This window comes from Triturus cristatus, chromosome 11, assembly GCF_964204655.1.
Source record: "Triturus cristatus chromosome 11, aTriCri1.1, whole genome shotgun sequence".
In the NCBI taxonomy this organism is placed as follows: domain Eukaryota; kingdom Metazoa; phylum Chordata; class Amphibia; order Caudata; family Salamandridae; genus Triturus; species Triturus cristatus.
In genome coordinates this window covers 635897036-635921836 of record NC_140594.1, presented here as the reverse complement: position 1 = coordinate 635921836, position 24801 = coordinate 635897036, and positions in this window count along the sequence as shown.

Genomic DNA, 24801 nt, shown 5'->3' with positions numbered 1-24801 from the left:
GCTCAGATCTGCCCTGGAAGGGCCCCTTGTCCCCAAGAACTCAACCTGATCAGGCTCAAGCTCCTCTGGGACAGTTCCTTCTTCAGGACTGTGATTATCTCCCTCAAGAGACTGATCCTCCTTCTGAGTCAGGGGGGAAGGCTCTGCATTAACCCTTCTGCTCCTCCTCTTGGATGGCACTTGGTCCATTGTTCCAGAATCCAAGGCCTGTTCAGTTTTAGACATTTTGGCCTGTGACCTAGTCACAGCAAACACATCTGCAGGGATGCCCAGCATTTCTGCATGAGTCCTGAGCTCTACATCTGCCCAAGCTGAAGTCTCTAGATCATTGCCAAGCACGAATTTGGCTGGTAGGTTTGCACTTACCACAACCTTCTTATGGCCAGTTACCCCTCCCCAGGAGAAGTTAACAACTGCCAGTGAATGGTCTGTTCTGACGTTGCTAACATTGGTCATTTGGTACATTTCACCAAGTATAATCTGCCCAGGATCCACAAGATCTTTTGTCTCCATAGTGACACTTGCTCCTGTGTCCCTGAATGCCAAAGCCTGTACTCCATTGATTAAAGGCTGTTGCCTGTACTTGCCTATGTTACTGGGACTCACAGAGGGGGTCATATCCATGCCCCCATCACAGACAAAAACAGCCTGAGTGGTTTCTCTGACTAGGCCGGAACCCAACTCTGTACCCAGGGTCAACCCTACTAAACCTTTGGCTTGTGTATTCCCACCACCAATTGTAACTGCACTAGGGGGAGCAGGTGCCTTAGGGGCATTGGTGGTGGCTTGAGTATTCTCTTTGGACTTGGTGCAATCACTGGTCCAGTGTGTCTTTTGCTTACAGACTTTGCACCAAGGTTTCTTTTGGCCTTTCCCTTTGTTAGACTGTGAATCCCCACCTGAAGGAGATTTTTGGAGCCCTTGTGAAGACTTCTGGTCTTTACCCTTCTCCCCACCCTTGTCAGAGTTCTTAGAATCTTGCTTCTTAGGGTCACCACCTTAGTTCTGTACCTTCTGCCTCACCCTGGTTCTGACCCATTTGTCTGCCTTCTTTCCCAATTCTTGGGGATAGGTCAGATCAGAGTCTACCAGGTACTGGTGCAACAGCTGATTTTGACATTTATTAAGAATCTGCTCCCTCATCATCAGATTATACAATCCTGTGAAGTCACACATCTTACTGCCCAATAACCAACCTTCCAGAGCCTTAGCAGAACAGTCAACAAAGTCCACCCAGTCTTGATTTTGTGCTTTTTGGGTATCCCCGAACTTTAAGCTGTATTGTTCAGTGGTTAGGCCAAACCCATCTATCAGTGCACTTTTCAAGACCTGGTAATCATCAGCATCCTCTTCTCTTACAGTGAGGAGCTTATCTCTACTTTTGTCTGCAAAGGAGAGCCATAAGATTGCTGCCCACTGCCCTGGGGGACCCTCTGTACTTTACAGGACCTCTCCAAGGCAGTTATCCACTTACAGATGTCATCACCACTCTGGTAGGGAGGGACAACTCAGGTTTCTATGGTCTATGGTCTATCCCTAGGGAAGCTGCTGCCACCAAGGGACTCTAGTCCCTCCTTTTTTCTAGCTCTGTAGAGCTCTAGGACTTCCTTATCTAGGGCCATCTGCTGCTTTCTGAGGTGAAGCTGAGCTTGCTCATACTTCAGCAGTCTCTCTCTCCTCTCCTGGGAGGTTTCCCTCCCTCTGTGAGAAGAAATAGAGGTTCCTATAGATGAGGTAGAATGGGCAGACTCCCTTGAGAGAGATCTATCCCTTCTAACCCTACTTTCAACTCTTCCTGGAGGGACAAAGAGGGGAGCATTGTGCTCTTCCTCATCATCCTCATCCAGTGGAGCTGGGTTGTCCAGATCCTGATCATTGTCATCAGACTTGTCAGCAGCAGAGGTTGGGCCAGGGGGAGCTCCACCCCTAGGTGCACCCTCAACTGCTGCCCCACCCACTCTGCCTACACCTTCAGGCCCACTAGACCCTGAGAGATCATCCAGCCTGAGTATCTCCAAGAGATGCTGGGTGGTTGGGCTTTTGCCTGTCTTCAGCTTCTTAATATTACATAAGGCCCTAAACTGAGCAAAGGTGAGATCCTCACACTTATAGGAGAGAAGGCCACTGGCTTCTGGCAGGGACCCACTGGTTCCTGGCTGATTAGACATTACTGGTGTGGTGTGGTGTATTGCACTACCTACACTAGTGTGGCCTACTAAACTCTCTTGAGTTGTAGAAAGGGTGTGCTAAGTCCTTAACACACAACTCTAAGTTCAGTAGAACTTACTGTATACTAAGCTTGATATTATATGTACCTAAGGTACCCTTAGTGGTTTTCAGTTGATCAATTCAATTGAGATTATCTGGTAAAACAATAGCAAGCTGGAATCCCACACGCTGCACACCAATGTGAGAAGTTGGCCTGGTATATGCTGTCCACTAATTAAAGTGGGCACCCTGTACCAGTCCAAACAACCCCTTTAGTGATAGGTTAAAGACAACCTTTATTGAAAGCTATCCTAGTGGTAGCTATGGAGAGCAGCCTTCAGGCTAAGTCTTGAAGGAATGTAAAAGCAGCTTGTTTTACCAGTCTATAATCTCTTGAATGACCAAATGAAAGGACAACCACACCAGGTATATATTCAAAATATATGTATTTAAGATAAAAACACACAAATCTAGTCCCTTTATGAGGCTAGAGTTCGAAGTACTTAAGTTACAAGTCAGTATTCAACAGTAAAAGCACAAATACACATTTGAGCCCTAGGGGCGTACCAAACCATATACCAATTGTTAGAATCCGGGTTCTCTGGTTGGCACAGGTAGATACTTGTGACGAGCAGGGAACCTTTCCTCTAGTCAGGATGAGGGGTTACACTTCTAAAACAACCCCTTGCTCACCCTCTAGGTAGCTTGGCGCAAGCAGACAAGGCTTATCTCAGAGCGTTATAGGTTAAGCATTTGTGAACACATACAGTAACCAAGTGACAACACTACAAATGGACACCACACAGGTAGTTATATTAAAAATAAGGAATCTTTATATGGGATTATCACAAGACCATTAAACGATTAAAAATACACAATACGGTTGCTTAGTTGGTAGAAGATTGCTTAGTTTCTCTTAAGTTCTTAAATGCGACACTTTAAGTCAATGTACCTTAGATGCGACACGCAGGGCAACGAAAGTGTTGCAGCGTTGCAGATGCGTTGAAGTTCTTGGTGCAAAAGAAATAAAGACGGGATCTTCCAGATGCGTTACGCTTCTCCGATGTTGCGTGAAGGCTCGACTCGATGCGTCAGCTACAGCGGCGTCACCCTTGACGAGATGCGACGACAGCGGCCTTGGCAGCGGCACTCTCCTCCGACGTTGCGAGACGCTTCCGCTCGATGCGATGCTGCAGCGGCGACACCCCTTCTGCGAGATGCGACGACAGCGGCTCCGACGGCGGCACGCTTCTCCGTGGATGCGAGGCGCTTTTCTGGATGCGGTGCAATGCGACAGCTGCGATGGCTGCGATGGCGACACGCTTCCTCCTCGATGCGAGACTCTTATCTCGATGCGGTGCAATGCGACATCTGCGATGGCTGCGATGGCGACACGCTTCTTCGGCGTTGCGAGACACTTCCGGAATGATGCGAGACGCTTCCGCTCGATGCGATGCTGCAGCGGCGACACTCTCTGCGAGATGCGACGACAGCGGCTCCGACAGCGGCACGCTTCTCTCCCTTGCGTCGCGCTTCCAGCTCCTTGCGACACGCAGTCCCTCAGAAGGCCCAACAACAGCAGCAGGCACTTCCAAAAGACTCTGGGGAGCTGGGGATGAAGTCCACTGGTCCTGGGACTTCGTTCAGGGGGCAAGCTCAGTTCAAGCCCTTGGAGATCTTTACGCACAAGTTGAAATAAAAGTCTTTGTAGTCTTTTCTCCTCTCCTTCAGCAGCAAGGCAACCACTGCAGGCCAATCCCCCAGGTCAGGGACAGTTACTCCTCCTACAGCTTTCCCAGTTCCTTCTCTTCTGGCAGAGGTTCTTCTTGTTTCAGCAGGATCTAATCTAATTTCTTGGGAGCAGGGTCCCAATACTTATACCCCTAATTCATTTGTTCCTCTGGGGTTGAGGGGCCTTTGCCCAGTCCAAACCAGTTCTTGAGCACTCTGTTGACATGACTCTGACTTTCTATTCAGGGTGCAGGGCAGAGACATCAGCCGCTCCGCAGGAGGTGGAGCCAGCATTGTGGTAGCAGAGCACAACCCTATTCAGAGCCCAGGTGTACTCCTCCCACCCATCTGACTGCCAATCTTCCTATTCACCACCAGGCTGCCTAGCCCTGCCCCTCTGGGTTTCCCCAGCCCTGTCACTCACACAACCAGACAGGCAGATACACATCACAGCAGAGGCGGGCTGAAATGGTCAAGCAAGCAAATACCAACTTTCTAAAAGTGGTATTTGCAAACACAGAATATTAAAATAAACTTTACTCAAAGATGTATTTTATTATTCTGAGTTCAGGCATACTAAACTCGAATTTCTACCATGTTCCCTGGGTCTGTTAGGATCATAGAATGTAACAATTCTAACAGCCCATTCTGGCCTATGGAGAACAGGTAGCCTTACAATAGTGAAAAACGAAAATGGCTGTAATTCACTATTAGGACATGCCACACACATCAGGGCTTGTCCTACCTTATGCTTACAATGCACCCTGCCCTAGGGCCTACCATAGGGGTGACTGATATGAAGTTAAGGGAAGGTTTAGGGACTGGCAAGTGGGTGCACTTGCCCAGTCAGCATGACAGTACCAGATTGCACGCAGGTTCTGCAATGGCAGACCCTAGATACATTTTACCAGGCCGCTTCTGTGGGTGGCACAACCAGTGCTGCAAGCCCACCAGCAGCATTTGTATTTACAAGCCCTGGCACTCCTGGTGCACTTTACTGGGGTCTGACAGTAAACCAAATAAGCCAATCATGGAATCCAACCAACATATACATTTTAAATAGGGAGCACTTGCACTGTGGCACTGGTTGGCAGTGGCACAGTGCTCTGAGCGGCCAACACCATAAAAACACATGAGGCACAGCGACAAAAAGTGGAAGGGAGACTCACGCCAAGGTGCCAGGTCTAACACCAATAAAGTGGTATAAGAACCACGACTGAGCTAGACACAAGGCCTAGAGCCTTTAGAAGTGTTTGGGCCCCAAGGAACCACCCAAGGTAGTGATGTAAGGGACCCACGGGGGACGCCTGCAGTGTTGGAACACAGGCGCGAATCGCCGTTGACTTCTATGGGGAAAGTCGCGGTTGGAAAATTACAAGTTACGGACACTTAGAGGACGACTACAAGCAAACCTTTTTGGACTTAGAGGTATCTAGGGCCAACACCCACGGGAGCACCGGAGTACTCGTGTTACCTCACCTAGGGAAGCCGGGTGCATAGGTGTCTTTTGGTTTCGGGTCGCGGCGTCGTTTTCAATGGAAGCTGACAAAGAAGTGCTGCTGCCGTGAAGAGGAGAAGTGTCCGAAGAGATCCAAGCCTCGATCGAAGATGGAAAGAACCTGAAAGCAGAGGGGACAGAGTCTGGGTCACTTACCAGTGACCAGGGGCACGATAGTCCAATGCCCACAGATGTCGGGTGCTTCAGGTGAGTTGACGGGTATCTTGACTCTTCAGCCACGAGGTCCAGGCGGCGTCGACGATGACCAGGAGATGGGTTCTAGCTGTCCCATAAAGTTTGTCGAGTGCAGCGGTGTCGGCGACCAGAATGGACCCAACGAGCCTTGGCAACGGCAAGTCAAATGGAAATAGAAGAAAGACGTCGGTGCAGACCAGCAAGGTCTGGGGGACTCACCCAGCAAGGGTAAGTCAGGGCATGTCTGGAGCAATCAGGGAATCCCAAGCAGAAAAGGAGTTGCCTTCGTGGGGACCCACTAGCCAACGGGCTAGCGATCGCGAAGGAGCCTCGAGCGGTCACACTGGAAACTGGCCCACGGGTCACTCGTGGAGTGAAGGTCAGAGATCTTTGGTGCAGTTTGTGCTCAAGACTGGGGCTACTCGGAGCCCAAATCACAACTTTGAGGAATACCAGGAAGATGATGTACTGGCAAATGTTCACGGTGTTCAGGGGTCACAGTTCCACGTCACCCATGATAGCCACGAGCATCAGCTTTGCTGTGGACTCAGGGTTGCCTCGGGGAAGTCTGTAAATCCACCTCTGGAGATGCAAATATTTCGGCGTCCGGCGGGAGCTTCAGAGTTGCAGACCGGACAGTTGCTTCTTTGGTGCCTGCCAAGCAGGGGAGTCACTCCTTGACCCAAGGGAGATTTCTTCCGTCTTCTAGTTGAAATAGAAAGTCGAAGGTCCAGGATATATGATGCAGAGTTTTGTCCAGGGTACTCTAAAGTCTCAAGGACTGGGTTCCCATACTTATACTAGGTTTGGAGGTTGGACATACTCTAGGGACCCACCTATGGGAGGGTTTGGAAAGAGGGGTGGTTACACCCATTTCCTTTGTCCAGTTTCATGCCAGAGCAGGGGCAGGTAGCCCCTGCAACCGGTTTGAACTGGACTATGCACAGGGACACCAAATGTGGCCCCAGTGCAGGACTTCAAAGCACCAGAGAGTGCTCCCGCCCAGCCCCAATACACATCTGCCTGTCTGGGGAGGTGGTTACACCTCCCTGTGACAGGAAACCTATTGTCCAGGCCTCCCCTGCTGGAGTTTCAGCCAGCAGCAGGAGGCCAGACCCGTGTCCGTGGCAGTGGCATCCATTTTGTGATGCCAGGGCTTTAGAAAGTCTTTTCCGGGCAAACCAGTGTGAACATTTCTCTCCCTCTAGAAGGGTGGAATGCTACCCCCACCGCCAGGACTGGCGGGGGGTAGTATTCCAAAGTGTTTGACACCAAACACGACATGTTTCCGTGCAGCCAGTCCAAAGTTAGCATTTACCGCAAGGTTATAATGCACTTAAGAGAATATAGTCAGGCTGCACCACAAACAGCATCAGAGGAGGTACTCCGAACTCTGCAGAGGGGCTCTGCTCATGCAGGGGCACCCTCTCACATAAAAACCAGGCACTCTGCCTTAAGGATTGTTAAGGCCTGCCATGGGAGTGACTTATAGGTTTTATATGTGTGTGCAATGGTAGTGATATAGGTAGCCTATACCACAGTAAGGGGTGCATGCACCACCTTACCCAGGCTGCAGTAGCAGACCTGTGGTGTCATTTTGGAGTGCTTCCCATGGGTGACATAATACATGCTGCAGCCCCTGGTAGGCCTCTGAGGTACCTATGCCCTGGGTACATAGTATACCATATACTAGGGACTTATAAGGCACTCCAGAATCCAATTAGAGATGTACCTAATGTACCTGGAAACCATTTTAGAGAGAAAGCAGCTAGGCTGGGGTCCTGATTAGCAGGGCCACAGCCAGACTAAGGTCGAAAATCAGTGAAACACCAGCAAAAAGTGGGGGTACCCATGTGAAGCAGATCCTACTCTCCTACATGTTAACAATATGCTGCGATTTTATCACACTGCTTCCAATGGTGTGACAAGAAAGAGTCCTCTTGAAATATTGAGGGTCAGATTTGGCATTGATCGGGATGTGTCCTATGTGGATACAAACATTGGTTTTGAGAGTGGATCATAAAAGAGTAATGGACAGGGACATTAGACCAAAGGTTTATGATTACCAGGCTAAATCTAAATAAGCTTTAGATGTTAAGCATGCTGTGAAGGAGAATTGTTTTTGTCTGAAAGTTGGTGATTGGGTCGGCATTGAGCATTCATCACTTGATCCCAAAAGGTTTCCCCAATTTGGGCCACTGGTGAAGGTGGAAACCATGAGTGTTGAGAGCTGTTTTGGTGAAGAGTAAGAGAGGTAAAATATAAGTAGATCAGTTAAAGAGAGTCATCCTGTGAAGAACAGTATCTATGTACCTAAAGTTGGTTAGTAACCTGGTGTTTTGAATGTATAGGTCTTACACAGAATTTTCAGTGTAAGCAGAACACCACACACTGAACTGCAATGAACTAAGGGGCTGATTTACAAGCCCCATGCGCCACATTTATGCCGCCGTTGCGTCACTTCTGTGACGCAGCAGCTGCGGCGTAAACCATGCACTACGTTGCGCCTTATATACAATGTGACGTATCTAGGGAGATGTGTCACGTTGTAAAGCCCTGCGCCACATGACACCTGCGTTAGGTCGGCGTTCCGTCACAGGAACGCCTCGTAAAAGTGATGCAGTGAAATCTACAAGATTTCACTGAGTCACTTTTCCGTCCATGCTACGTCAAAACCCTGCGTCTGCTTGAAGCAGGCGTTAGGAGTGACGCAGCATGTTAGGCATAGGGCGCCCCTGAGCATTGCTGGAGCCGCGTCGCGTTTGCGACACGACTCAAACAATGCGCCGCCCTTACGCCACAGGATGTGGCACACATCGCCCTATTCTTGCGCTACGGTGCGCCGCATTGTAAATGTGACGCATTTTTGGGAGCGCAGGGAAGGAATTGCGTGTCGCATGATTTCTGGCGCATCCCTGCTCATTTTCAGGGATGCGCCAGAACTCGTAAATCTGCCCCTATATGTTGTTTGGTTTGTGCATAGTACGCACTAGAGCTCTGTTGACGTTACTCTGAATTAACTTTGTAGTAGTTTTTAGGTCTTGGCAAGACAGTGCAGCTTTCTCTTCAAGACATGGTGTTATCTACTTTGTGGGCTTCAGTCCGCCCATAGGCTCTGCATTTCTTGGCTCCATGTTGCTTATCCAATTCTTTCTTCCCATTTGTCCATGGCATGCATTTGTCATGCCTCTTCCAGGGTTTAGCTCTCCCCAAGAGCATGGTCTAAGTACTGCATCAATACCCTGATCACCATTTTGGCATGTGTTTTACGAAAAACGTTGTTCTTTCTTGAACGGCAATTGAAAGGATATGTCCTGTTTTCACTCGCTGTGCTCCGTTTTACGTCAACAGGCCTGTAACTCCTGCTCGTATCTTGTCACATTTGCTATGCGTTCCTACACGGAGATCAAATGTCAGATGCTGGTTTTAGAGGGCGCCTGTTGGGTGCTCCCACCCCTCCCTCATCGCTGCTTGTTTTCCTTGTATTCTCAGCTGGCCTCCTTGTGCACACACCGCCCCCTCCCCCCCTCCTTCGTGTTGCTCCGGACTTCTCTTTCCCGTGTACTTATACCCACCGTACCCCTTCGTTCTTAGTTCCTCTTTCCCCTGTCTGTTGCTTCCCCACAACCACCGTCCCTGTTGTTGCTTTTTTCTTTGCTCATTTTATTTTGCTTGTTCTTTTTTTTTATTTACGTGACTGGCTGTCCTCGTTGGTTCTTCTTTTATTATGAATACAGTGTTCGATCAATGCTGGGCAACCTGTAACTGCTACCACAGCTACCGCTGATTCCGACCGCTGTGTACCGCCTCTCCTCGCCGGACCCGCTTCGCGGGTCCTGCTTCGCGGAAACACAGCGGCTGCAACACTTCAAAGGGCTTCTTCCGACCGGCAGGGCTGCGAGGGTAGAGCGGGACTCCACGGACCAGGAGTCCCCGCGCGCCCGTTACCAGCTGGGCTCCTCTCCCTGCCGGCCCCGCCCCCAAACGCCGGTAAAGTCAAAAGGCAGCTGAGCCTTACCTCAGGTGGATTCCTTCGATCAATGCTGGGCAACCTGTAACTGCTACCACAGCTACCGCTGATTCCGACCGCTGTGTACCGCCTCTCCTCGCCGGACCCGCTTCGCGGGTCCTGCTTCGCGGAAACACAGCGGCTGCAACACTTCAAAGGGCTTCTTCCGACCGGCAGGGCTGCGAGGGTAGAGCGGGACTCCACGGACCAGGAGTCCCCGCGCGCCCGTTACCAGCTGGGCTCCTCTCCCTGCCGGCCCCGCCCCCAAACGCCGGTAAAGTCAAAAGGCAGCTGAGCCTTACCTCAGGTGGATTCCTTCGATCAATGCTGGGCAACCTGTAACTGCTACCACAGCTACCGCTGATTCCGACCGCTGTGTACCGCCTCTCCTCGCCGGACCCGCTTCGCGGGTCCTGCTTCGCGGAAACACAGCGGCTGCAACACTTCAAAGGGCTTCTTCCGACCGGCAGGGCTGCGAGGGTAGAGCGGGACTCCACGGACCAGGAGTCCCCGCGCGCCCGTTACCAGCTGGGCTCCTCTCCCTGGCGGCCCCGCCCCCTTGGGGTCCTTAGATCTCCCATAAAGTAAAGGTAACATTCCCGCTGCGCGGGAGCGCGCGGGAGGGCGCCGGGAGAAGCCCGGGACAAGGGCGGGACCGTCTGTGGCCGTCCGGGGTCGGACGAGGTTGGGTTGGGCTTAGAGCCTTGGTTCTCTGTACATTTTATCATCTTGTTACACCGTATACTACATGTTGCGTTATATTGTGGCACCAATATTAATTTCCAATTATGGCCCTAAGATCGGGCAAACAGCGCCTAGTGCATATTCAAACCTCTAAGGGTGTTGTCTCAGGCCCCCTCGATGCTTTTATCACCCGAGCCACAGGGATACTAGAAAAAGAAATTGAACTAGTTGAGCACAGATTGTCCCTGGACTTAGTTACTGGGAAACGCTCATCTATTGGTGCCCTGGCCCGTGTTAAAAGCCCTTTAACTAATGCTGTATTTAATTGTATCTCTACTTCAGAGACCGAAGTGATAGTTCATGTAGATGGGGACGGAGATCCAACATCACGTCCAATGATAACATGGAACTGAAATCTGATAATAACCTGACCTGTTTAGAAGCGGACAGTCAAAATACGGAGGACGATGAGAGTAGCTTGTCCAGAACCCCACAATTATACGCTCCCACCTTATCCAGTATGCCCGTTTTTCCTCCAGTAATTACCAATCACGTTACTAATCAGGTTCCACGGAAAAGAAAGCATGCTTCAAGCTCAAAGGGAGAAAATGTACAAAAACAACCTAAAATAGATCATGTTAATAGTCCCTCTCATTCCCAGACCATACAAGAACCCCCAATAGTGTACTGTCCTTCATTGGTCCACTCAGGGTCTTCTAATCCTTGCCCAACATGTTTTAGTAGTGACGATGTCCTGTTGGCAAAAATGGAAGCAATGATTAAAACCTTATTGCTTCCGGTCTTAGAAAGTACCAGGATAATGTCCGCTAAAATAGATGTCCTGGAAGCAGCGGTCAACATTAATATGGACCTCTTGCAAAACTTAACGACTACTAGTTTCAAGACAAGGGGCCCTAACCCCATAGGGGGTGCTAACCAAAAAGGGGGGTCAACCACAACTATCCCCGTAGGGACATCTTCTACCATTATTAATAAAAAACCACTAATAGGAGCAAAAACTACAGCTGCCACATTGACTACTGCAAGTAGAGCCCCTACTAAAGAAACACCAAAGGCTAAACGCCCAGTGGCAACTAACAACACGCAGGGGAAAAAACCTCCAGCAAATGGTGCAGTAAACCAACCTAATAACACTCCAGCACAGACATCTATAATGGGTAGGGAGAGGAAAACCACTCTCCAAGATAGGAATCCGAGGACAGATAACAGAAATTCACGACACCCACCCAGAGTAAACTTACCTCCTGAAGCGTCACAATATACTATCGTTCTAACTGGAGTGGCCCCCCTAAGAGAGGGTATTAAAGAATCACAAGGGGATCTGCGGAATAAGGTCATCTTCTGGCTAAACAAACATCGCCCTCTCCCCCCGTCATCTCCCACCGAAATCCTCTATGTAAGGAGAGTAGAATGGGTAGGTAAGGGCGAAAAAGATCTGGAGGGTGACTGTATTTTAATTTCATTTAGAGACCCCTGGGTGGTGGAAAGAATCCAAAGGAAAGCTAGATTTGCCCATTTGGGTGATGTACAGACCTTACACCTTGGTTACTTTTACCCCCACACGTACCCAATTAATCAAATGGGCCTCAATCATTGGAAACTCAAAGGGGGAATGCCCCGGGAGCCCACAATCCATCACCCCCAATACTACCCTCCTCTCTTCAATCATTTCGAGGCACTGTCAGATCTAGAATGGGTTGACTGACTATGTGCACCGACCCAGTCACCGAACACAGCTATAGGGAAGGGGGAGGGAGCGCACATCCCATTTAACCCTACCTCGGAATTAGTAAAGGAGCAACAGTCCCTTTTCCATAACAACAATAGTATGTTGAGGGGGCAAAGTGAGGAAGAGGCTTCCACTTCCAATATAGATGTGACCAGTCTAACAAATGACATCTTACCGAGCTCCCATTCCCCTCCCATTGTTAGCAATAACCACGTAGAGGTAAATTCTTTAATTTCACATATGGTATCTTGGAATGTTGCCGGAGTCAAGACCCGCATGATTTCTGAGGATTGGTTGGTCTTTATAGGTAAACATGAGGTTGTCCTCCTGCAAGAAACATGGGCCACATCTCCGTCTTACATGGTTGGATTCACAAATTTTTTCAAACCAGCTATAAAAGGTACTAAAGGGCGGGCGTCAGGGGGACTGACCATTTGGGTAAAACAGGCCTGGTGTTTTTCAGTTTCTGAACTGTATGTGGATAATCCCGACATATTGGCTATAAGGCTGAGGGAAGTAGGGGGGCAGGAAATGCTTATTATTAACATATACTCTAGAGGCCTCCCTGGCGGCCGCTGCCCCAAGCTGATAGGCGCCCTAGATACATTACTAATGGGTTGGAATAAAGGCTCATTTATTATAATAGAGGGTGATATTAATTGCACAATTGAACCACTGTACTTGCCGGAAGACAATTGGGGGTTTGAAGAAGATGCGACCTGGAAAATCCCCGAACTTTCCAACAAATTACCAGTTAAAGCAACGGAGGCTGCCCTGAATTGGACTGCTTTTTGCCTCACTTGGGGATTAAGGGCCGCAAACGGACGCACCAAATCGGACATTGGAGCCAATCCCACTTTTGACAATGGTGCGAGGAAAAGTCGTATTGACTACATCCTCATAAAAATGGAATATTGGAGCCTAATTGTCGATATGGAAATTGTAATGCGTCCGGAAAGTGACCATAACCCATTGTCCCTGAAAGTCAAAATGTATGGCATGAAAAGACTAGCGGAACCAGATCCAAGGGGGCAAGGGGTTGTAACCGTATCAAATGACCGGAGGAGATTGAAATGGTCAATCATATCAAATGATGCAATGATACAGGCCAACATTGAAAATGTGGTGACTAATGCTTTAAACAAAGTGAGGTCTGCTGTTGTTGAGAGGGGTCAGGGTGATTTAAATAAGATCATGGGCATTCATGACAAATGCTTCTCTAAAACTATTCTCTCAAAACCATGTAAGTCTAACAACGGGCACCAGAATGCTCCAAGAGCAAAATGGTATAATAGAGAGTGTAGAGAGGCGCATAGTCACCTAATAGAGAAAGTTAAAACCAGAGACCTAAGTGCAGTAAAAGAGGCCAGACAAAGGTATAAAAGAGTTCAATGGGAGGCAAAGAGGGAATGGGAAGATGATTTTTGGGCAGACCTTTTGGACGCTAGCAAATCCAACAACCAGACCAAATTCTGGGATATTGTTAAATGCGGAAAAGACGGTGAATTCCGTACCCCGTCTAACAACGTATCTCCGGAAGTCTGGATAAATCATTACTCCTCCCAATTTTGCACAGTAGTTGTTGACCCTACGTCTGCATCTAATCTGCTACCGGCAATACCCCCTGGCAACGTGACTATGTCCTTTACAGAAGCGGAAACGGAGCTTGCATTAGGCCTAATCAAGAGAGGGAAAGCCCCTGGGTTAGATCAAATTCCAGCAGACCTATTTAAGCTAAACTTAGGCCTTTGGGTACCCTATTTAACTAGCATATTTAACACTATAGCGAGAGGTGCCCATATACCCAAGACTTGGAAGGGGGCAGAGATCCTCCCTATACACAAAAAGGGTGATAGATCGAACCCAGGGAACTATCGCCCTATCAGCCTAATTGACTGCTTTCAGAAAGTTTTTGCCCGTATGATCCTGGCGAGGGTCCAAGGGTGGATTGAACTAGAAGGAATACTGTCCCCGCTACAGGCGGGCTTTAGATCTGGTATAAGTACCATTGACCAGGTTCTGAGGTTCTGCATGATCTTTTGGAAGGTCGTTATACTGGGGGGTGGCACCATCTTCGCTGCTTTCATAGACTTGAAATCAGCTTTTGATTTGGTGCCGAGGGGAAAATTATGGCAGGTACTAAGGGACCTAGGAATGCCGGGAGAATTGGTGGAGATGATTATTAGACTACACGAAGATAACTTTGCCAGGGTAAGATGGGGGTTACAAGGGCAATATACTGACTCATTTCCGGTTTCACGGGGAGTCCGTCAGGGGTGCGTTCTCGCCCCCACCCTCTTCTTACTCTTTATAGATCAGGTAGTGAAATTCTTCGGGTCTACTAATACTGACGCACCGTCCTTGGCGGGGACTAAATTCCCAATGTTGATCTTTGCGGACGACACCCTCCTCCTTTCAAAGACTAGGGGAGGCTTACAGTTGGCTTTAAATCACTTTGAGGAATATTGTAAACAGAATGACCTTCAGATAAATGTGGGGAAAACCAAGTTTATGGTTTTCTCCAGGAAAAAACCTATACGTAGTCGTGTACAACTTAACAGGGTTAACCTGGAACAAGTTGATACGATGACGTACCTGGGGGTCACCCTGGATTGCCGACTGTCTTGGAAACCACAAATAGAGACCCAACAGCTAAAACTTGCCCAACTGACTGGTTGTCTTTTGCGTGAGCAAAAGAAATCAATCACTAAAAGGGTTGTCCCCGCCCTACAAATCTATGATGTTAAAATTAATGCTGCGACACTTTATGGGGCAGAGTTATGGGGTTTTATGGACCTCTCGAGTTTGTATAGGATACAGTGTAGGTTTCTTCGTAATCTGGTAGGGCTGCCTCAATCAACCCCACAGATCCCACTTTGCCACGACATGGGTTGCCTTCCAATATCGGACATGGCAAGATACAGAGTAGTGTCCACTTGGAGGCGCATATGGACTTCGGAGGATTTGGCTCTCTTTGCTAAGGAGCTAACCGAGGTAAAGGCTATGTGGGGATCGGAGCGAATCCCATGGCTTCGCTCGGTGAAAAGGAGCCTGCATGACATGGGCTTGAGCCATCTGTGGGTCTCGCCAGGTACGAACAACTTTCCCTCGAAAAAGGAATTTAAGGGTTTATTCTGGGCCTCAACTCGCCTTCCCTTGGCACATGCCTCCAGTTCTGAAAACTTGACGGGGCGTTTTTTAAGTTTTAAATTGGATCCAGCCCGGGAGGCATACTGGGACCTTATCTCCAGGTCAATGGATAAAAAACTATACCACCAATTCCGAGTGGGCTCACTACCCCTAAATTCCTTTACCTCATCTTGGGGCAATAGCTCCACCAACCCTTGCAGTCGTTGCCCCGGATGTAAGGAAACTGAGGGTCACTTTTTGTTCGCCTGTCCTCAATACAGAGAACCCCGCTTAAAATGGTTAAAACCCATTTTTAAACGCATGACATGTAAAAAATCCTCGGACGCTATTTGGGCTCTAAAAACAAATACCTCTGATTTTATCGTGATATGCTTGGCTAAGTACTTAGGCTGGGCATGGGCAATCAGAGCTAGAAGGAACTTAACTGCCTCTTGATCATAAAGTGCAATGTGCATAGTGTTTACCTGTATATGTCTAATCAACTTTTATGATCAGCTACATCCAATGTCTTGTTTCGTTTCAAAAACGGTTTAATAACTTTTTAATTGTGGTTTTTAGACTGATTGTATATTTGATAAACATATTGACTTTATCTTTCTAGTATGATTTTGTATAATGTGGAGACTTTGAAACTGTTTTTAAATACTTGTCTAAATTGTCTTTTATGATTTTATTATCGAAATAAAGACTCTGAAATCTGACCAAGAACTTTGCAAACCAACCGGAATCCACGTTTTCGCGCAAGCGTCGAAAAGAGCACACTAATCGTGATGTGTTTTTGCATTTTTCTAAGAGAAAAGTGCTGTACATTGTATGATCTGCAAGCGTGGAACCGACTGCACCCATGTGTCACGAAGGGAGGACAAATGTTTTTAAACAATGTACCATCTCGGCACGTCTGTATTTTTTGGCAAGGCTTCATTACCCCATGAATTACTGGGTCCTCGAGCACTGTTCTCTTTCTTTCTAGGCAAGCTGTTCATCCACCCCAGACAATAAAGCTAATTACAGAACAGTGTGGCTGGTTCTCTGCAGACCGATTTCCAACTGAGCAACTTGGCTACATCTGCTGACATAGGGACTTTGAGCTCGTTACACTGGTCGGATGGGCAACTGCCAAAGATCACACCGTCCCTCCTAATCATATCATCTCTTGACTTGCATTTCATTTTGTTGTAAAAGTACCGTTTAAAAAGCAAGTCTAAATCTGTAACATGAATTTGGTTGACAAAACGTGAAGCTACTCTTTCCTTTCTGCGCTGAGATGCCTTTAGACCAACTCGGTAGATCCATCCATCACTTTCTGTGTCCATTTTTTTTATTTTATTTTAAATTATTTGCTGCTTTATATCGCACGAACTATATATACACATTATTTTTTTTTGGTCGGCCCGGCGAAATTAAGTGATTTGCCCAGAATCACAGGATGCTGAGCTGACGCTGGAACCTGGTTCTCTACCTCCAAAGTCGTCAGCTCTGGCCATAAGGCCACATCCTCTCCCCAAGGGTTTCTTTACCCCCGGAACCCTGGATAATTTCATATAAAATCGTGTAATAATAATAATCTTTATTTAGATATAACACATATCTTTAAAAGAGTTTACAAGATTCACAGTTAAAAAGAAACCAACTGTTTTAAAATACAATACACTGTTATATGTTACAATAGCTATAAAAATACAACATAAATATTAAAACAAGGCAGTGTTCTGTGGAATAGGATTAGATGTATTGATCTATCACTTTACAGAGCATGATAAACGTTTCATTTCTTCTTCTCTAAAATTTTTGTTAACAAATCCTGTTTTGCGTAAAGTTACGATATACTTGTTGAATAAAATCGTGTGTTTCTTTACTTGAATGAAAATGGTTCACCTTTTGTCCACCTGCTCAGAACTGAAGAATATGTTGTAGTGCTCTTTCTGAGGTGGTTTGACTACATCCATACAGTAGCTCTGACCTCCTTGAGACCCTCGACAGGAATGCAAAACACTGGTCGCCACAATAAGCACGTCTTATGATCTGCCTCCTGCTTCTCACTAATTTACCTTTCTACTTTTATTACTCTCTAGGGACGCATTTGTCAATTTGCCTGGATAAAGTAATCGCATTGCTGTGTCACTGAAGCAACATTCTTTGACTAAACCAATTATAAGAATTAGGCTGCACTGTAAATTCACATTCAAATAAGTATATGTAAGATTCTGTATTCATCTTGTGTTCCCTGACTTTGGTGGCAGTTACTGAGAAGTTGATTCACCACTGATGTTTTATATAGGTATAGTTATTAAACCTTTAAAGCAATTCTATAATGAGTTAAAACATGTGCACGACCGTTTTTTACGGTCGGGAAATCGGCCCGCTTGTGACTGCAAAAAAGGGTCCTGGCATGTACAAACGCTATTTTACGAGTCGGTCACTTGCAAAATAGCTTTGCGACTCTCGCTATTAGGAAGGGGCGTCCCTTCCTAATAGCGAGTCACAATGCAATGTAACAATGTTTTGCGACTGCATTTGCGGCCGTAAAACACTCGCAGTTTACCACCTACTTCAAGTAGGTGGTAAACCACTCGCCAACGGGAAGGTGTCCCCAGGGGACCACTTCCCCTTTGTGAGTGTGTGCGAAAATCTTTTTTAAGAGCAGGCAGTGGTCCTAAGGACCACTACCTGCTGTTAAAAAATGAAACAGAAACAGTTCATTTTTCTTTTTTTAAATGCATTCCGTTTTCCTTTAAGGAAAACAGGTTGCATTTAAAAAAAAAAAGAAACTGCTTTATTAAACAAGCATTTGCATAGGCAATAGGTCTCGCCTTTGGGACCTTATAAGTGTTTAGCCATGCAGCACATTATCCTCCAAAGGCATGCACACACACTGAGCATCTTGGCATAATTTTAAAAGTTTTCTTCTTTCTTTAAAGTCTACATGAAACGAGAAATGTTAAAACTAATATACATGCACGAGGTGCACTGGAATGAAGATTAGGTGGTACTCAACCCACTTCCACTCTGTATCCTGTGCTTATGGCTTCCAAGTAATGTGCTTATGGCTTCTAAGTGATGTACTTATGGCCTCCAAGTAATGTACCTGCATAAGGTGAATTGTCACTGAATGAAGATAGTGATACTCCTCCCCTTGCACATTTGCTAACACTGCCTCCCTAAAGTTGATTTGCCTGCGTACACTGAAAGATGACACAACATGCCAGGGTCTCAGAAAAGCTTGCTAAGCTGAGGCATAGTCAATTTAATAGGCAGGTTTCACGCACTGAAACGGCCCGGTCTGGTGCTTCACATGAAGCGTGACTCCGGCGGCGTTTTTGTTATCACTTTATATTTAACATATAAGAAAGACCTGGCTTGATGATTGAGGGTGCATGAACAGGTCGCATTAACAATAATTATAAAATAAAAAAAAAGTGATCAGGTTGCTGTAAAATGAACACAGCAGGAAATATGATGTTTCACAAGATAAAAAATGTAGGCAACTGACACTTTTCAGTAAAGAGGAATGAAAGCGGGTTCAGAGTTGCACTGCATGTATGTTAATGAAAACGTGCATAACTACTATATTGACAACAAGCATTTACAATGCAATAGGTCTCGCAATGACATTGTTTTGAGCTATTGGCATTGTAAATGTTTTTTTTTTTTTATTCCCTTCGTGAAGCATTAATCAAATAGTGGCATGCAAAATGGCACTAGCTCACTTTGTTGAAATTGCAAAATCTATTGCATTGCATTTGTACTTCAATTATCTGTAATTGAATCACTTAGGTCCAGAACACATTTAAGTACTGACACTAGTCCGACATAAACAAGAGCTGAGGGGCAGTTCAAGACAAAGGAACCCACTGTTAGGCAGCATGAAGCAGCCCCCCCACTGCCCCCCCGAAAAACAAATACAGAGACAGCACTGGTGCACGTGGCATAGACGCCCCTGCTGGAGCGGGTAATTCAAAAAAAATTGTATACCCTCCCCATTTTGCATGTTTATACTAATTAGATTGATTAATTAATTATAATCGAACTAATGGATTGATGTGGAAGTTACTAATCAACCTGATTAATGATTGAAATACATGTGGGATTGCTTTGCATGACGTTATTAATTCGTAAACTAAATTATGTACGCATACTAATGATAGACAATTAGAATATTGCATGATATATGTTGCTTTTGTGATGTATTTGTGATTTGTGCTTTATTTTGTAAGTATAAACCGCTTGAGTGTTGCTTATTGCTAGATAAATACACACACATATGGGTATTAGTGAGGGAATAACATTTATTTAGTCATTTCTATGTATTAATTACGTTTTGTGTTTTTTTTGCTTAAGTTGACCATTTGGTACAAAGGGGGGTGGTGATGGACGGAGCATCAGAACCAATCAAACACTCACAGCCAGTCAACAGATCTGGGTTTAATCCATCACCGTTCTTTAGCCCACTCTGCCACCCCAGTTCAGACATGGCCATATGCAAATCAGTCTGACCCTGTGCCTCATGGGAACAGTCCAGCCCGAACTGCCAAGCCATGCCTTCCCTGGACCGGAAACAAGCTTCCTAGGACCGGTTTCTGGCATTTCAGCCGTCTTCAGCCAGGCTTGCTTGAATCCAGTGGCAAAGTGAGCAAGGGACTCACGTCTGAGCATACCCTGCCAACTTATGGCAAACAAAGCGGTACAAAGGGGGGTGGTGATGGACGGAGCATCAGAACCAATCAAACACTCACACCCAGTCAACAGATCTGGGTTTCATCCATCACCGTTCTTTAGCCCACTCTGCCACCCCAGTTCAGACATGGCCATATGCAAATCAGTCTGACCCTGTGCGTCATGGGAACAGTCCAGCCCGAACTGCTAAGCCATGCCTTCCCTGGACCGGAAACAAGCTTCCTAGGACCGGTTTCTGGCATTTCAGCCGTCTTCAGCCAGGGTTGCTTGAATCCAGTGGCAAAGTGAGCAAGGGACTCACGTCTGAGCATACCCTGCCAACTTATGGCAAACAAAGCGGTACAAAAAACGATGGATTTAGGCCCAGATCTCTGTACTGGGGTGAATGTATGACATTGTTCTGCATTCTGTCCATCAATTGTTGTTTTTGCATTTGTCACCTCGAGTGGGACGGGTATGCTCAGACGTGAGTCCCGTGCTCTCCATGCCACTGGAATCAAGCTATCCTGGCTGAAGAGGGGTGAAACCCCGAAACCGGTCCTAGGATGCTTGTTTCCAGTCCAGGGAGGACCTGGCTTGGCAGTTCGGGCTGGACTGTTCCCAAGACTGATGTGCATATGGCTGGGTTCAAACTGGAATGGCATGGTGAGCAAAAAAACGATGGATTTAGGCCCAGATCTCTGTACTGGGGTGAATGTATGACATTGTTCTGCATTCTGTCCATCAATTGTTGTTTTTGCATAAGTTGACCATTTGGGCCTGCCACAAAATGACTGCCTCTGGTACCTAACCGGACCGTCAATGCTGTATGAGGCTTGGGTGAAGTGCGCCTGCGCTGACGCCAGCTACAGTGGCCTTGTCATGACCCTAACCAGACTGTACCCATCAAGGTCATCCTGGGAAGCAAGCCTGCTTTTCAGAAAGAACAATAAGACGCCTTTAAAAACCGGAACAAGCAGGACTGATGACCTAAGAGACATTATTTGGTGTGAACCCTGTCAGATGATTTTCGATTGACCAATCAGATGAACTGAAGACCCATTTTTGTTACAATTTGTCAATGATTTTTACTATAAATTATGGTAGAATAGAGAGGTTGGGGCGGGTTCGTTTCTGGCTTTTCTCGATTTCCTGGCGTTATGCTGACGGAGAGGACGGTGACACTGCAGGACAGCTGTTTCCCTGAATCTTTGACGGACTGAATTAATGCCCAAACTCCTGATGAACTGAAATTACTAAATTTGATGGGCATAGATTTGCGAGACTACCAGAATTGACATAGAGGACGACAATTAGCCAGAATAGGTAAAAATGATTGGCGACTTGATTAAATGAATGATTTCATTTGCATTAATTAGATAAAGATTGAATTGAATAACTACAGAATGAGTTGGGTTGTTATTCATTGAAAATGTATTAATGAAAAGGTAAATTAGAGAATTGGAAGTTAACCTAAACCTGCAACTAACTGATCCATCCCGATTTATGAGAGGAATACTAAAAGGTGAAGTTCAGGGCCTAATGAGTATCAGAAGGTTGCGTAGATTTGTTGCTCATTAGGGTGAAAAGGTAATGCCTTTCATGCCAGCGTTTGGAAGATAATCGCCTCCCAAGAAACACAGATTGATGGTGAGTGAATGTTGGTGTTATTGGCCCCACCAGCGAATGTATGGAAAGTGTATGATTGTGAGATCTTTTGTCTGTGACGGAGGGAGGGAATAATGCACTCCACGCTAGAGCAGTTTTTCTGGTAGCAAGATGATGGTTGTTATTGTTTTGGTTTGGTGATTATTGCTTGTACATTGCTTATTGATTATTGATTGGTATTGATTTATGTACTAACACTCTATGTTGAGTTGCGTTGAGTTCTATGTCGTTAGCACAGCTTCTGGGATGTAGGAAGTCGGAAGTTTGTAACGATTCCGTAGTAGAGCAGAGGTAAGCGCTGCTCTCGGGAAAGACGGAATTGTTGTTGCCCTGTAGGTAAACATGGGAAACGTGTGACAATTGAAGTTGCACGACGCATTGTCTGGGTTCGATTTGGTAGCATCGTCGTGTGTTGCCATTAGAGACATTTATAGTGTGAGAGAAGTGTGTATGATAGCGAAGGTTACCTGTGAAATTCTGGTCTTAGGTACCAGGGATCCAACTGGCATTCCGATAACACTTATCACTGGAAAGGTAATAGGTACTCTCTAAGCTTGTTAGAAGGACAAAGGAGAGGGAAGCGCTGCTTTGTTAACGTATGTCATAATTCTGTAGTGGGATAGATTGTTCGCTGTTCTCAGGAAAGACAGGATTCTGTGTGAATGTACTACATTTTTCTTGTGTGAACGTGCGTGTAAAGGCATTCGGGTTAATTGCGAAACTCTGGGTTTATTTCTCATGAGCATTGGGTCTCCAACTATGTGTCTTAAATACTAGAGAAACAATTAGCTAATGCTTGTTAGAAGGGTGAAGTAGAGGGATGTGCTACTTTATCAACGGAAGTAATGATTCCGTAGTAGGGCAGAGGTAAGCGCTGCTCTCGGGAAAGACGGAATTCTCACGAGAAAGGTCTTTTGCTATTCTTTGGTTAGCGAAGCGGACAATGGAGACGTTTCTATGTTGTTACTAACAGAGTTGGAGAAATTGAAACAAAAATGTACTGAGCAGATTTGTAAAGGAGGGGTAGACAGAAGCAGGAGTAGGAGCAGGAGCTGCCGCAGCGGCTGCTGACGTCAGAACGACCGCGCTGGGATTGGACAGTCGGTCAGAACTGTGAAATGCTCCGGATTGGTGCGTTAGTGTACGCCGCGCTAGGAGTGGAGAAATACAGGGTGACGTAGACACTCCTTATTGGTGCGTTAGTGTGAATCGCGCTGGGATTTGAGGATTGTGACAGTGACGTAGACGCTCTGAATTGGTACATTAGTGTGAGTCGCGCTGTGATTGGATAGAATAGCGGTACTGTTGTAAAGAGAGATTAGCGACACACGAAAGACAAGAAAATGTATTACGATCCACCAGAAAAATAGAAAAAGTCATGGTTCGGAAGAATCAAGAAATGGTTTAAGAAGGACAAACCGGTCAAAACTAGGGAAGGACAGTTACTTCCTCCACCGAAAACCCCCGCATCCTTTATGATTGCGAAATATGGGTATCATACTTGTATTTGGTTAGACAATTGGGTGAGATACACGAAAGAAGATGGAGTATTAGCTTTTCCACAACATGGTTCATTTAATTTGGCTGTTTTGAGAAATTTGAGAGAGAAAATGATGAATTTAGAACCACGACCTAGACCAACACAGTTTAAGGCTTTGACGGAATGGGAAGACGAAATGCATGAACCAGAGAGACAAAGAAATGGTAGAGGATATAGATACCTGTTTGGAAGACCATACGGACATGAAACGCATAATGATCGAATGAGAAGATGGCGGGATGCGAGTATGACTGAGGGTGTGTTCCCTGTAAGAACTGTAGAAGAGAATGAAGGACGAAAGTGTGTAGAAAAAAGACATAATGTGGAGTCGAGAGGGTATGGAGTGAATAAGTCCGAGGATGATGTTCTTGATGATATGTTCTATTAGAATCCACCACCGTATCGACCAGAACCAGAAATACTAACTCCAAGTGCCCCAAAAAATCGGAACCAGAATCCCTAAGTTTGGGTAAAAACAATGCTACTAGAGAAGTAGAAAAGAGGTCGGAAGAAAAAACAGATGGAGAAAATTCTGTAGAATTAGCAAAAACGACCCTAGAATTAACTGAGAAAATAAGAGAATTGACTAAGAATCTAGAAGCGGTAACTGTTCCAGTAACGATAGGTCCAGTAATGCCTATTTTTGACAAACAGAAGGACAGTGAGCATTGTTTGACAGTCCCTTACAGAAGTAATAAACCGGTAGAACAACCAAGAGTGAATCAGAATGAGAATCCATGGAGACAGACTATGAGTGTAATTGAACCAAATTTTTCAAATAACCCGTTTGTAGGTCAGAATTGTGCAGAGAGATGTATGACAATGATAGAGACAGTGTCAGAAACACAAAAAGATTTTGGACAAGGAAATGTAGAAAAACCAGTTGGACCATCGACAGAGGAGTTAAGTGAATGGTTAAGAAGCTTGCAGAGGAAAGACAAAGAATCCCAATCAATTGATGTGGCCAAGTTACAAATGGTATTGGAAGAATTAATAGTAGGGACTATCCCAACAGAAAAATTGAAAACCTATCAGGATGAAGAATTATTATTTTTGTGCAAAAGTGTGACCTGGAGAGCGGAGAACTTACATGAAAGGTTAGAAGAAGTGGCAAATGAGATGGGTATTGATATTGAAAAGGTAAAAGCCTTACAGAAACCATATCGAGTCGATTTCACCGAAAAGGATATTGAAAACATGAACACCACAGGACGAATAGGTCAAATTAAGGACATAATAATTTTATTGAGAAAATGGGGAGATGTGGATAAATGGAGAAGCAGATGGTATAGAAAACGTGATGATGCCTCAGAAAAGACATTTACAGCATTTCCTGTAAGAGAAAAGGAAAAGGTAGTGACAGTATGCCCTATGAGAGAGATTCCAGGAGGAGGATATGTACATGTCTCATGGACGAGACAGGATATTTTGTCTTTTACAAATGATTTCCCTCGACTGCGTGAAAAGCCCGTCGAGTGGTACAGGCAGGTAGACAGATTTGTGAAATTGTCTAAAGTACTATGGATTGATTTGAATAGTCTATTTGACATAATTGTACCAGCAGATTTATGGACAGAGTGCAAGCTTATGATTAATTGGCCAACCCAGGAATATCCTAGGGATCCTAAAACAGGAGCTCCAGATCCTGAGGTAATGAAGAAATATGAGCAGGTTATTGTATTTTTGAAAAACAAAGTACCCCCTAAAGAGACAGA